Genomic DNA, 12,548 nt, shown 5'->3' with positions numbered 1-12,548 from the left:
AGGACCCAACAGACAGTGGCAGCGGCTGCATGCTCCAGCTAGGTCCTCAAAGACGCTTTAAGTTCTCCCCTCACGTTTCCCCGGTTGGTGGGAGGATTGGCGGGCATGTGCCCCAATGGCGGGAGATGACCTCTGATGCCTGAGCATTGCAGCTTGTTCAAGGGGATGGGTGGGGGGGGGGGAGTACTGTTTTCCCTACTTACAGAGGCCTCCAAACAGACCACCTCCTTCTCCCCAAAAACCAGAACAGGAGCTCCAGCGAGAACTTTAAGCCCTGTTGTTGAAGTGTGCCTTGGATGAGGTACCTCCCAGACAAAGAGGCTCAGGCTGGTATTCCCGGCATTTCCTGTTACCCAAGAAAGGAGGACTTTATCCCATTTTGGACCCGAGGGTCTTAAACGCTCTGAGATTCTCCAGGCTTTACAGTCTAGTTGGTGTTGTTGGATCTGCAGGACGCATATTTCCACATGCACATCCATCACAGGCACAGGAGATACTTGAGATTCCACATAGGGGGTAAGCACTACCAATTCAAGGTGCTCTCTTTTGGGTTGACCTTCGCTTTACGGGTCTTCACCAAGCTGATGGCAGTTGTAGCGGTGCATCTCTGGCGATCCGGCATTCATGTGTTCCCTTACCTGGATGACTGGCTGATCTGGGGAAAGTCGTGGGAGCAGGTTTCGACTCACCTCAAAGACACCTGTTTCTTGCTGCACATGTTGGGTTTCTCTGTAAATCTTCAGGGGTCTCACACAACACCAACTCAAAAGCTCCAGGTCATCGGAGCAGTCCTGGACACTTTGGAGGGGAAGGCTTCCCCCCCCACCCCCGAGGAGAGAGTCACCAGTGTATGACAAATGGTCGGGGTATTCCAGAGCCGCGCCAGGTAGACGGCAGCCTACTTCATCGCCTTTTAGGCCTCATGGCGTCCTGCATTTTTCTAGTGCCAGAGGCCAGGTTGCGAATGCAATCTCTGCAGTGGCCACTGAGGGGTCAGTGGTCCCAGTATTTCGGCACCCTGAAAGTTGTTCGCAAGGTGTCCAGGTCAGTGGCCGACGATCTCACTTGGTGGGCCAGCAGACACAACATGACGGCGGGGGGAATCTTTCAGGCCTCCGTGGCCCCAGTGCAGGGTGGTCACGGATGCGTCTATGAATGGTTGGGGAGCTAACTGTGACGATCTGCATGTGAGCAGCCTTTGGTCGATAATGGAGAGCCGTTGGTATATAAACAGGCTTTAGCTGTGAGCGATCAGGCCTGCACTGAAAGCTTTTGAGCCCTCTCTCAAGGGTAAATACGTCTTGAACATAACGGGCAACACAGTGGTCATGCGCTACTTGAACAAGCAGGGAGGTGTACGGTCTCTCCCACTTTGCAGAGAGGCGGTGCAGCTATGGTGCTGGTTGTTAGGGAACCAGATCTCCCTCTCGGCAGTCCATCTGACAGGGATGGAAAATGGGCTGGCAGACACCCTGAGCGGGCAGAGCACAATCTCACACAAGTGGGATTTGTGCCAGGATGTCCTCGACGAGATCTTCGCTCAGTGGGGTACCTCGGCAGTGGATCTGTTTGCCAAGGAATCCAAAAGGAAGTGCAAGCAGTTCTGCTCAAGGGAATTCCCAGCGAGGGGCGCCTTCCCAGTAGAGTGGGACTTTGACTTCTACTATACCTTCCCCCCTGATCCCTGTCATTCTGTGGGTTCTCGGGAGGTTCCATGCGACCATGACCTTGATCGCCCCACACTGGGCGAGGAGAACGTAGTACTTGGAACTCTGGGACTTGGCCACCTGCCCAACTCTCCGGCTGCCTCATCAGCCGGACCTCCTATCCCAGTCGGAAGGTTGAGTGTTGAACCCGAATCCCAGAGTCCCACAATCTGCATACGTAACTATTGAGTGGAGGAGATATGATGACTGGTACCTCTAAGAGGAGGTTCCTGAGGTACTGCTGGCTGTAAGCAGACCATCAGCAAGATCGCTGTATGCGTTGTAAGGAAGGCATGGTATCAAACAGTGAAGACAGACACAAGTGATCACAGTTCAAGGGTGTTTGTTGAACTTCAATTGGTTGGTTGAACGCCTGTCTAAACCTATATCTAAAGATGTGAGCAAGCTACGACCATCAAATAAAAATAATGCAGTCCTAGTCAAGTTTGTCAAAATAAAATGGACTATACTAATAAACCTATTGCCAATCCTTACTTCTAAATACAAAATGGTGTGAGATAATAGTGTATGCAAAAAGAAAAGTGTTCAAGAAACCATGTCAGGATAGTTAAGCGGTTGGCTTCCCTTCCCCACGTTTTCAGCATGGGGCAAGGCAGCACGTTCAAGCTTCGCACACACTCTGGCTTCTCTGCCATGAGGATACAGTTCAAAGCAAAAGTATCCAGGCCTTTTGCCAATGTTTCTTTTCCAATAACAGTTTCTTACTCCCCGGGACGCAACAAATAAGCACCATTTACTTTCTTATTAGGGTTTTCACATGTACAAGTTCTTGTTTTCAATATTCATCATGGGTCTCTCTCCTTCAGGCATGGACCCCCTTTTACCACAATGTTCACAACTTGTCTCCTTTGTTCGGGCTCTGACCATGGATCTCCCTTGTTGAGGCTTGGATCCTTTTAGCACAATATTCACATTGGGTCTCCCTTGTTCGGGCTCGGTACATGCAATCTCGCTATCTACGTTATCCTCTTGATATCAAAAAACTAAGACTTCCGAATGTGAGATGGGTTTTGTTTAACCATCGCAGGACCACTTCTATTCACTTCACAAAATGTTCTTACTTTCGTTTCTGCCACCTCTTGGCTGGATACTTTTACATTGACCTTCTATTGAGCACCCACGTGGCGATGGACCACTCAATATCAGTGTTCAAACATTCATCACCAATTTAGCTTTACTCGCGTCTTTCATCACGCAGGTTTAACAATGTTCGTTCCTGCACTTCTCCAGCATGGGATCTGGCATGGATTCACATGCTCATGAATATTCCCGGTCGTCAGGCTGGGAATCCTCGGTAAAAGAAAAAACTGTTTCACTTTCACTTACAAACTGTATTTCTCCTTTAAACCAATCACTGTCCTCTGGGTCATAATGCCCCCATCCAATGACGGCCCTCTCCCGAAGCCTCTTCTCTGGCAGCCATCTTCAGATTTTTACTGCACGCTTCAGTGTTGGGAGTCCTCGAATTTGCTCACTGTGTATTAGAACGTTCCTTCGTGGTTTTCCCTCTTCAAGCCCTGCACCATGCTACGGAACGTGTTTATGGAGGACAAGCACCTGCAATGCCTCTACTGCCTGCACCCGGACCACAAGGAGGGGGGAGTGTGAAATTTGCCTCATGTTCTCCAATAAGACGATGAGGGACAGGCACAGTAGACTGGCGGCGTGGCTCAACGCCAAGGCCTCTCCCCTGTGCGACCAGCAGGGTCATGCCTCACACAGTACCGGCCGGTCCGAGAAGTGGTCTTCTAAGTCCTGTGAGAGCGCCTCATCAGTGGGGGCCCGTGATAAGCCTAAGAACTGAAGGTGGATAGGGTGCGATTGACATCACCATTCGCCTCCATTGCCAGCCTGCAATTGTGCTCCTACTCGAAGAGGAAGTCATCTACCCCGTCTAAACTTCGTGAAAAATCCGAGAAGCCGCGTACGGTTGAGAGGAAGGCCCGCAGCCCAAGCAGGCCCTATCGGCTCAGGCTAAGACCTTGTTGACAATGGAGTTGGAGACTGCTGCAGGTAATAAGGGTGCTGACTCTGCGAAGGTAGCCCCCACACCTCAGGTGTCCCTACCCCCAAGGTGCGCCACCGCTGCAGTGTCTTTGGCGAAGTCTGCTGGCACGCCAAAAGCGGGGAAACCGGGTCAGGCCCCGGTTCAAGACACTCATGGGACAAAAAAAGGGGGGCAAGGAGTTTTCCCGTTCTGCCATCTCAGCCAAGGGACATTTCCTTGGATATTCTGTCAACTCTACACACTTTGGTATCAGAAATCCAGTTGAGGTTGCCTTTGGCTCCAGTACCTGTGGTTCCTCAGGTCCCAGATCAGCCTCCAAGGAAGAAGAGGAAGCGTCATCCGATGCCCACGTTTCAACCTCCTCCACCACGTCTGGTTCCTTCTCCCCCAGCAGACACGGGGACAGATATGACCACGACGACAGAGGATGACGACGAGGATATCGATGCAGTGAACAGCGAATCCACCACATTTGGAAGCTCCACATAGGTTGTCTCTGCTCACATAGGTTGGCTCTGCCCGATAAAGTGGTCTCGTTCCACTCTATGAACTCGAGAGCCTCCAAGCTATTCCAGTAAGTGCCTGAGTAAACTAAGAAGGGATTGCCTGGAAAAGAAGTATCTGGTACCAGATTCTGCACCCAGGTGCCTGAGGTTGCAGCCATCACCGGAATCAGTGGTATCGGCGGCTGCGAGGAAATGGTCGGCCAACCCATCCTCGTCTTTGGTCCCTCCAGCCAGCGAGGGGAAGAGGATGGATGCCACAGGGAAGGAATGTGATTTTCACTGCGGCGTTCACTATCAAGGCGGCAACGCACTGGCGATCTAGCCAGGTACGACAGGGAGCTGTGGTAAAAGCTGGGGCCAATTTTGGAGTTCCTCCCTGACGATAAGAAGATGGAGGCAATTGCTCTCTTCCAAGAAGGGGAGGTAGCGTCTGATCATGCCATCACAGTGGCGTTGGACGTCGCTGACACAGGATTCCGGCAGATGGGGAATGGTGTCCGCCTTCGTCGAAGGCTGGAAGAAGGCCACGAATTTCCACCAGGAGGTCCAAGCAAAGGTACTGGACATGCCCTTCGCCGGAGATAACGTATTTGGGAAGGTAGTCGATGAGTCCCTCCAGGCCATCAAGGCGGAGACGGCCTGTTCCCTGGGCACCCTCCAGCAGCACTGCTCTTTTCGCTCCTCCAGAGGAAAGTCGAGCCGGTCTTCCAAAGGTTTCTCCCCATCGCACCATCAGCATTCCAGATTCACGATTCAGGAAGCCTACAGAGGCCATTCCCAGGCCTGCAGGATGCCGACGCCGAAGCAAGCCTGAACCGACCAGGACACAGGGCCCCCACCAGTGCACCCCAGATGGAGGTCGGCTGACGAGGTTCATCAGCAAGTGGAAAAAGATCACCGACAGATTGGGGCTGGACGCTCTCGCCCAAGGACATACCCTGGAGTTTTAGGACAGGTGTCTGCGGTGGGCCATCAGGAGCAGCACACCCCTCAGCTCCTGGAAGAAGTATGGGCCATGCTGCGAAAAGGGGCGATAGAGCTAGTTCCCCAGCAACTCCATGGCTCCAGAGTCTATCCCAGATGCTTTCTGGTTAGAAAGAAGACAGGGGGCTGTAGGCCCATTTTAGACCTATGACGCTGAACAAATAGTTAAAGTCCCAAAAATTCAGGATGGTCACGTTGCAACACGTACTCGACCAACTAGAAAAAGGAGACTTCTTGACGTCGCTGGACCTGGAGGACGCCTACTTCCACGTCCCCATTCACAGGTAACACTGGAAATGTCTACACTTTGTAGTACAGGAACAGCACTACCAGTTCAAGGCCCTACCTTTCTGCTTGAAGTCGGCCCCCAGAGTGTTCACAAAGTGCCTGGCACCAGTGGCGGCCCATCAACGCCTACAGGGCATAAATGTATACCCATACCTGGATGACTGGCTGATTCGCACGCGCTCGCAGGAGCTGGCCCAAGGAGAGACAGGCGACCGTCTGGCTACTAACGAATCTGGGATTCTCCGTCAACTATCCAAAGTCCTGCTTGAAGCCATCACAGAACATGCGGTTCCTAGAGGCCATGCTCAATACGGTGTCTTGTCTGACGTCTCCCTCGGAGGAGAGGATAGTAGCCATTCTGGCGAAGGCTCAGCAGCTGTTGTCGAATAGAACGACCATGGTGTGGGCCATCAAGTCATTGCTGGGCATGATGTCATCCTGCATCTACCTCGTTCGGCTCTGCAGGTTGCAGATGCGGCCCCTTCAGGAATTCCTGGACGCCCTTTGGATACAGGTGTACGGAAACTTCACGAACAAGATTTAGCTCAACGACGAGTTCCAACGGGCGATAGTATGGTGTGGCGTTAGCTCCAATATCGCCCAAGGCACGGGTTCCAGAACCGCCCATACCAGGAGACGGTCACCACAGACACCGCCCTGAAGGGATGGGGAGCGTAAACTGGACATCTGCTTGCTAGAGGCCTGTGGTTGCCAGATGAGAAGGATCTTCATATCACAATCCTGGAACTACGGGCAGTGTTCTGGGCCCTCAGGTGGTGAGGATCTTCACGGACAACACCACCACCATGTTTTACATCAGGAAGCAAGGGTCACTGGATCCCCGGCAGTCTCCAAGGAGGCGCACGACTGTGGAGATGGGCCGTCGAACAGGGGATGTTCCTCGTCCCTCTTCACCTGGCGGGAGTCAAGAACAACTTTGCAGACTCCCTCAGCAGGGATCTGTGCTCTTGCCACAAGTGGGAGCTTTGTCAGGATCAGGTGGACTGCCTGTTCACCGAGTGGGGCAGGCCCCAGATAGATCTGTTTGCAGCGGTGACAAACTCAAAGTGCAAGAAGTTCACCAGCAGGTTTCACCAGCCGAAGAGCCTGGGGGACGCATTCTCCTTTCTGTGGGAAGGACTGTTCGTGTACACGTTCCCTCTGTCCCCTCTCCTGCTATGAGTCATCAACACACTCAGACGGTGTCCGTGCATTTTATACGCATCGGCCCTGCGTGGCTGAGGCATATTTGGTATCCGGACCTTCTTAGTCTGTCGGCGTTGCCCCTGGTCAAGCTGCAAGTAGTTCCGGATCTTCTCACCAGAGGAGGCGCAATCCTGCATCACGACCCAGAATCGCTGAACCCGAGGGCTTGGCTCCTGCAGCACTAGAGTTTGGTGGATACGAATTGCCTGCGGACTGCAGAGATGTCCTCGCCAGGGCGTTGTTGACTTTGAAGTGCTACTGTCACAAGTCGAAGCGTTTCGCTCTGTGGTGCTGTTATGACCGGCTCTTGGTCATAGGGTTCACTCCAAGGGACACTCAGGATACACAGGCCAGGTACGCATAGTGGTTACTTTATTAGCTTCTTAGGTTACAGGATCAGATGTCAACAAGTCATTAAGAGATTAAGAGGAAAGGGACAGGAGCCCACTGGCTCCCACCACCCAGGCGCACATAATCTAACTGCCTGGGTTAGAACCTATTCAACCCCAAACATTCTAATCTCACACTCCAGACTCACAGCCTACATTCTAATGGTGACATCAATCCTGGCTCAGCACACATGCAAGTATAAGAGCCAACCCTAACACCTCCTTCCCTACAACAAACAAACACACCTCAAACACACACTTAGAGAAAGTAACCCTAACACCTCCTCCTCTTGCATAAAGAACAACACACACTTTCACAACAGCAAGACACACCTCACTCTCAGCGGAGTTCCGCTAACCCCACAGATTGAACAAACAGGCGTAACTAACATCCTATGACAGTCCCAGCCGCCACAACTAACATTCCTAACCAATCAAAACATCACAAATCACCTTCCGTTCCCACCTGCCACAAAGGAACCTCGAACTGCCACTTTCGAGCACTAACCGCCCACCTCGGCAAACAAACCACAACACTACCAAGACCAACCAAACACAAAGCTCCTTCCGTTCCTCTCTGCCACAAAGGAACCTCGGACTGCCACTTCCGAGTAACTTAACTCCCAAAACCGGGAAAAACCAGGTACTGTCATAACTGCGCAAGATCCTTACTAACAACCCAACAATCTACCTGGGTCACCAAGAAACCACAGTCACAACTCATGCCGCTGTCAAATCCATTCCAAAATTCAAGCAACACAGACACACCTAATCACCAGTCACTCACCTCATCACACCAATAAAGAAACGCAACCAGCTGTCACTAAACAACCACCACCAGCATAACGCTACAAATGTTGGCCAGACAAATGAGCCCTTCAAAACCAAATAAACACCCCAAAGTGAACACAGCTGCAGATGAAACGTTGCCAGGCTTCTGAAATTAATCAAGAGCAGACTCGAGAACAATTCCAAAAGTCACCTAAAGTTAAAAGAAAACACTAAATGCAATGTAACTTGCATCTCCAGAATTCCAAGCAATCCCTGGACCTTAACAACTCCAGGGTCACCAAAAACATCAAAGCTTCCCACAGCTTAAAGTAAACTCGGCAGAGCTAGACACCTTCAAAAACAACATAGAAGCTTCACACAGCTTCAGGCACTAGTCCCCTGCTAGATGCCTCTGGACTGCTCCGCAGAGCCACAATCCAAAACAACATAAAAGCTTCACTAGGTTTCATGTGAACTCCTCAGAGCCACCAATCATCACAAAAACACAGCTTTGCAAAGCTTATGGTACTAGTCTCCTACTAGGTACCTCTGGACCCCTCAGAGTCACTAACCAATTAATCAAAGTTCCAACTAGCTTCTATACTAGCCTACCACTAGTAACATCACTAATCCCACAGGGCCTCAAAACACCAAACACCTCCAACTCCGCAGAGTCCCCTGACCAACCCTGGCCATGTACATCAATTAAAACATATTCCAAAAACAATAAAAGATTTCAAAACCCAACACTGGTCATGCACCAACACTAAAACATTCACATACTGCTACAACACACACACAAACACAGGATGTTCAAAATACAGACAAGCCCCACATAGAATGTTAACTGCTAAGGAGCGCTGCAGTCACTCTGGCAGTCATCATGGGTTGCACATCCATACACGCACAAACAGAACATCACGCCTACAATGCCTCAAAAATGGTTATAGTAAGCATTGCAATGACATATCAATAAACACATTATAAATTGCAGATCTCATTTCCTAAAAGTCCATGTTGCCAAAGCATGGGCAACTCTAAATGCTGAAATGACTCAAAGATTGTGGTAACCATTAATGACCAACATCACTCTTATTGTGCTTTAAGATCACAAATCTCACACCACACACACACACAAGCAAAACATAGTCTTAGGATGATCAGAACATTGAAACATAGTACATCCAAGTCACATTTTCTAAAAGTCCATGTCGCCATTAAACAGGTAACCTAATATGCTAAAATGCCTCAAAACGTTATACTAAGCATAATAGGATCAACACCCTTTGATTGTCCACCTCAATCAACCTCATATGTGCCACTCACACACAACCCCTGTCACAACACAAATGTGGAAACCAACTTTAAATGAGACCTAAACGTCCATTTTGCCAACTGGGGCCAACTCTAAAACCAACCTGCAATGCCTCAAAATGGTTACATCTAAAATAAAATGCATCTCCTATTCTAAGTGCAACATCATTCTCACTAATACTTCTCATGGTAATTCACTACTAATGCACAACAGTACTCTTCAGTCACTGCTTGCCACATCGTTGCTCAATCCATTATGACATTTTAATTTTAAATGAAACTCCAAAATTTATTCTGCAAGCATAAACTAATAATCCCCAAAAACTACTATCATACCCAAACCCAAACAGTAACCATTTTCTCATTGCATGGTCCCCACCTCAGACCAAATCAGCATAGCGTCTATTCTGATTAAAACCTTTAGCCTCCAGGTGCATAAAAGGCACAATTACGCTTACTTGGCATGGAAATTACACTTCCCCTTTTTAAATAATGCTGGCATAGTCACTCAGGAAATGGTGGCACACTTGGGCAGCCTCATGCAACCCTGCCAATGTCTCCTCATGTACCAGGGGGCCTGTTCCTGGCAGACTCCAACAGGCCATCCTTGCCCCAGGCTCCATGGGGCAGGATGCTTCTGACACCCCTGGGTGGTCGCCTGCAACAGCCCTGGGGGCTGACTAAAGCAGTACTTGGTGGCTGACTCAAACAGCCCTGGGTGCTTTCCATTTCTCCAGACTCTTGGACAGCCTCTAATGACTCCTGGCCTCAAACAGGGCACTCTCCCTTCTTCCCAGGGGTCTCCTCTGACAGGCTGTCCCTTCCAGACCTGGTGGACTGGCTCAAACAGCCCTGGGTGGTGGGCACAAACAGTCTATGGGGGGCAGTGGGCTCTCCCTCTCTCCTTGCATTCACTTGTCCTCTTGCTTGCACCCCCCGCAGCAGAGTCTCCTCTCCTCTCTCACATGACATCACACAGGTACCTGTATCTCCTGTTGCTTCACTTGGTGTCCACTTCAAGGTCCTCCTTCACCATACCTTGGACCATCCTCGTCGCCAATTGTTATGACCGGCTCTTGGTCATAGGGTTCACTCCAAGGGACACTCAGGATACACAGGCCAGGTACGCATAGTGGTTACTTTATTAGCTTCTTAGGTTACAGGATCAGATGTCAACAAGTCATTAGGAGATTAAGAGGAAAGGGACAGGAGCCCACTGGCTCCCACCACCCAGGCTCACATAATCTAACTGCCTGGGTTAGAACCCATTCAACCCCAAACATTCTAATCTCACACTCCAGACTCACAGCCTACATTCTAATGGTGACATCAATCCTGGCTCAGCACACATGCAAGTATAAGGGCCAACCCTAACAGGTGCCAGTCGCAGAAAATTACCCCGCTGAGGGTCACGGCCCCGCAAATTCTTCCATACTTGCTTTCCTTGGCCAAGACTGGTCTGGCAGATGCTTCTATCAAGGTGCATCTGACGGCTATCTCCCGCTACGCCAGGTCTCTAGGAAGATCTTCACTGTGGTCTCACTGACTCATCAAGCAGTTCCTTAAAGGACTTTTTTTTTCTCTTTCCCTCGGGTGAAGTCTCCTGCCCTGGCGTGGGAGCTCAACGTAGTTCTGACGAGGCTCATGGGGGCCCCCTTCTAGCCTATGCATCAGGCCCCTCTCAAGTTCCTCTAATGGAAAACGGCTTTCCTTGTGGCCATCACCTCTGCCAGGAGGGTGGGTTAGATGCAGGCCCTATCCTGAAAGCAACCATACCTGACTTTCCATGAATCGAGGGTGGTGCTGCGGTAGCACCCCTCTTTCATGCCAAAGGTTCCGTCGGAATTCTACTTCAACGAGCCTTTAGTGTTAACTGTTTTTTCCCAAAGCCTTCCTTACTAGCTGAAAGGGTCCTGCACTCGCTGGACGTTGCTCGTTGTTAGGCAGAAACCTGTGCAGTTCCCTTAGGGACCACTGCAAGAAGTTTAAGACTACAGGTGTTGGCAGTAAACCCAATTGGTAGCAGTCTGTACCACCCAGATTTACCTGGTAGCTGTGGCTGAGCAGTCAGACTTCTCTCAAGAAGAGTTAGGCAGTATATAGAGTATACACACTAGGTACAAAAATACAGTAGCACAAGCAAACACTGACCAGAGCTTTGGTATAAAAGTATATATTTATTTATTTAAAAACACACTTGTAAAAATACACTGGCACTAATATGTCAAGCAATTTCAAACACAGTCATTAGAAATATATACACCTCCCTGATTAATTATTCGACAAGTCTTAGGAAAAGAACACCACTTATTATCAAATACAGAGGTGAGCGCTTAACCAAGATGGCACTCCAATAATTATTTAAAAAGGGAGGGAAAGGCAGAATTAGAAAAGCACACCACAATACCAACACTTTTAAAAGAACCACAGCAAGTCAAGAAAGGCAGAGTGTACTGTAGAGCAAGAAAGTTCATAGGCCAGGCCCACTCTTAGAGAGAGCAAGGCAGAATGTGCCCAAGATCACACAGTTGAATTACACTTTAAAAGTCTTTGCAGAAAGTTCAAAAAGAGTTGGATCAGTTCAGAAAAGTTAGTTAACAGGTCCCGGGTCATCCCAGGATAGAGAGTCAAGGATTTACGGGACACCTTGAACAATCTGTTGCAAGGGAGACCAGGCGGGACACGGTACCTGAAATGGTGAGAAAGCTCCAGCGGGGGCAGTTGTTCCTGGCAGCCGGTGCAAGTCAGTGCTCCGTCCAGGGGAAGAGAAGATCTCGACATGGAGGAAAGCTGGAGGTCGTTGCACTTCCAGGGAAGAAACCAGCCGCAGAGTTTCTCGGTTAAAAGGTACTACTCTTTTATTTGCGGTAGTGGTGAAGCGTGGCTATCCGGCCGCTGGGGTGCTTGGCACGGGTGATTCGACCACGAGACGATCCAGGAAGGCGAAAAGAGGGCGAACTTGTTAACCCCACCAGTTCAAAGGAAGAAGACTCTCCAGGATGAAGATCTTCTCTGTCGTCGGGAAGTGGTGAGGCGGTTCAGCAGGGCTCCACCGGTGGTGTCGTCATTGCAGGTCGGCTCAGCTTCTCCCTCTTCGGATTCTTTAGGTCCTGTGCAGAAAACCCCCATTCACCAGTCCTAGCTGTCACTCAAACATGCTAAGTGGTGAGCCGTGCGGCTCACCACCGGGCCAATCACACAAGAGTGCAACTTGAGTTGCAGAGGCAACTCAGTCCAGGGTGCCTATTCCCCCCTCCCACACATCCTGTAGACCCAGACAGAGTGGCACCACTTTTGGGGGCTTCTGTGCAGAAGCCTGCCAAAAGTGGAACAAAGGGCTAGACTTGGGTTAGAG

General features: G+C 50.1%; 1 protein-coding gene across 2 annotated transcripts in view; it reads left to right on the top strand.

The window, feature by feature from the left end:
- Positions 1–12,548, top strand: part of PPP1R21 (protein phosphatase 1 regulatory subunit 21) — a 1,307,116-nt gene that overhangs the window by 864,469 nt on the left and 430,099 nt on the right. The window lies entirely within an intron of this gene.

The sequence above is a fragment of the Ambystoma mexicanum genome, chromosome 4q (assembly GCF_040938575.1).
Source record: "Ambystoma mexicanum isolate Mex_15411 chromosome 4q, UKY_AmexF1_1, whole genome shotgun sequence".
Taxonomy (NCBI): domain Eukaryota; kingdom Metazoa; phylum Chordata; class Amphibia; order Caudata; family Ambystomatidae; genus Ambystoma; species Ambystoma mexicanum.
The sequence above is the reverse complement of the archived record's forward strand: the minus strand, read 5'-3'. Positions and strand labels throughout refer to the sequence as shown.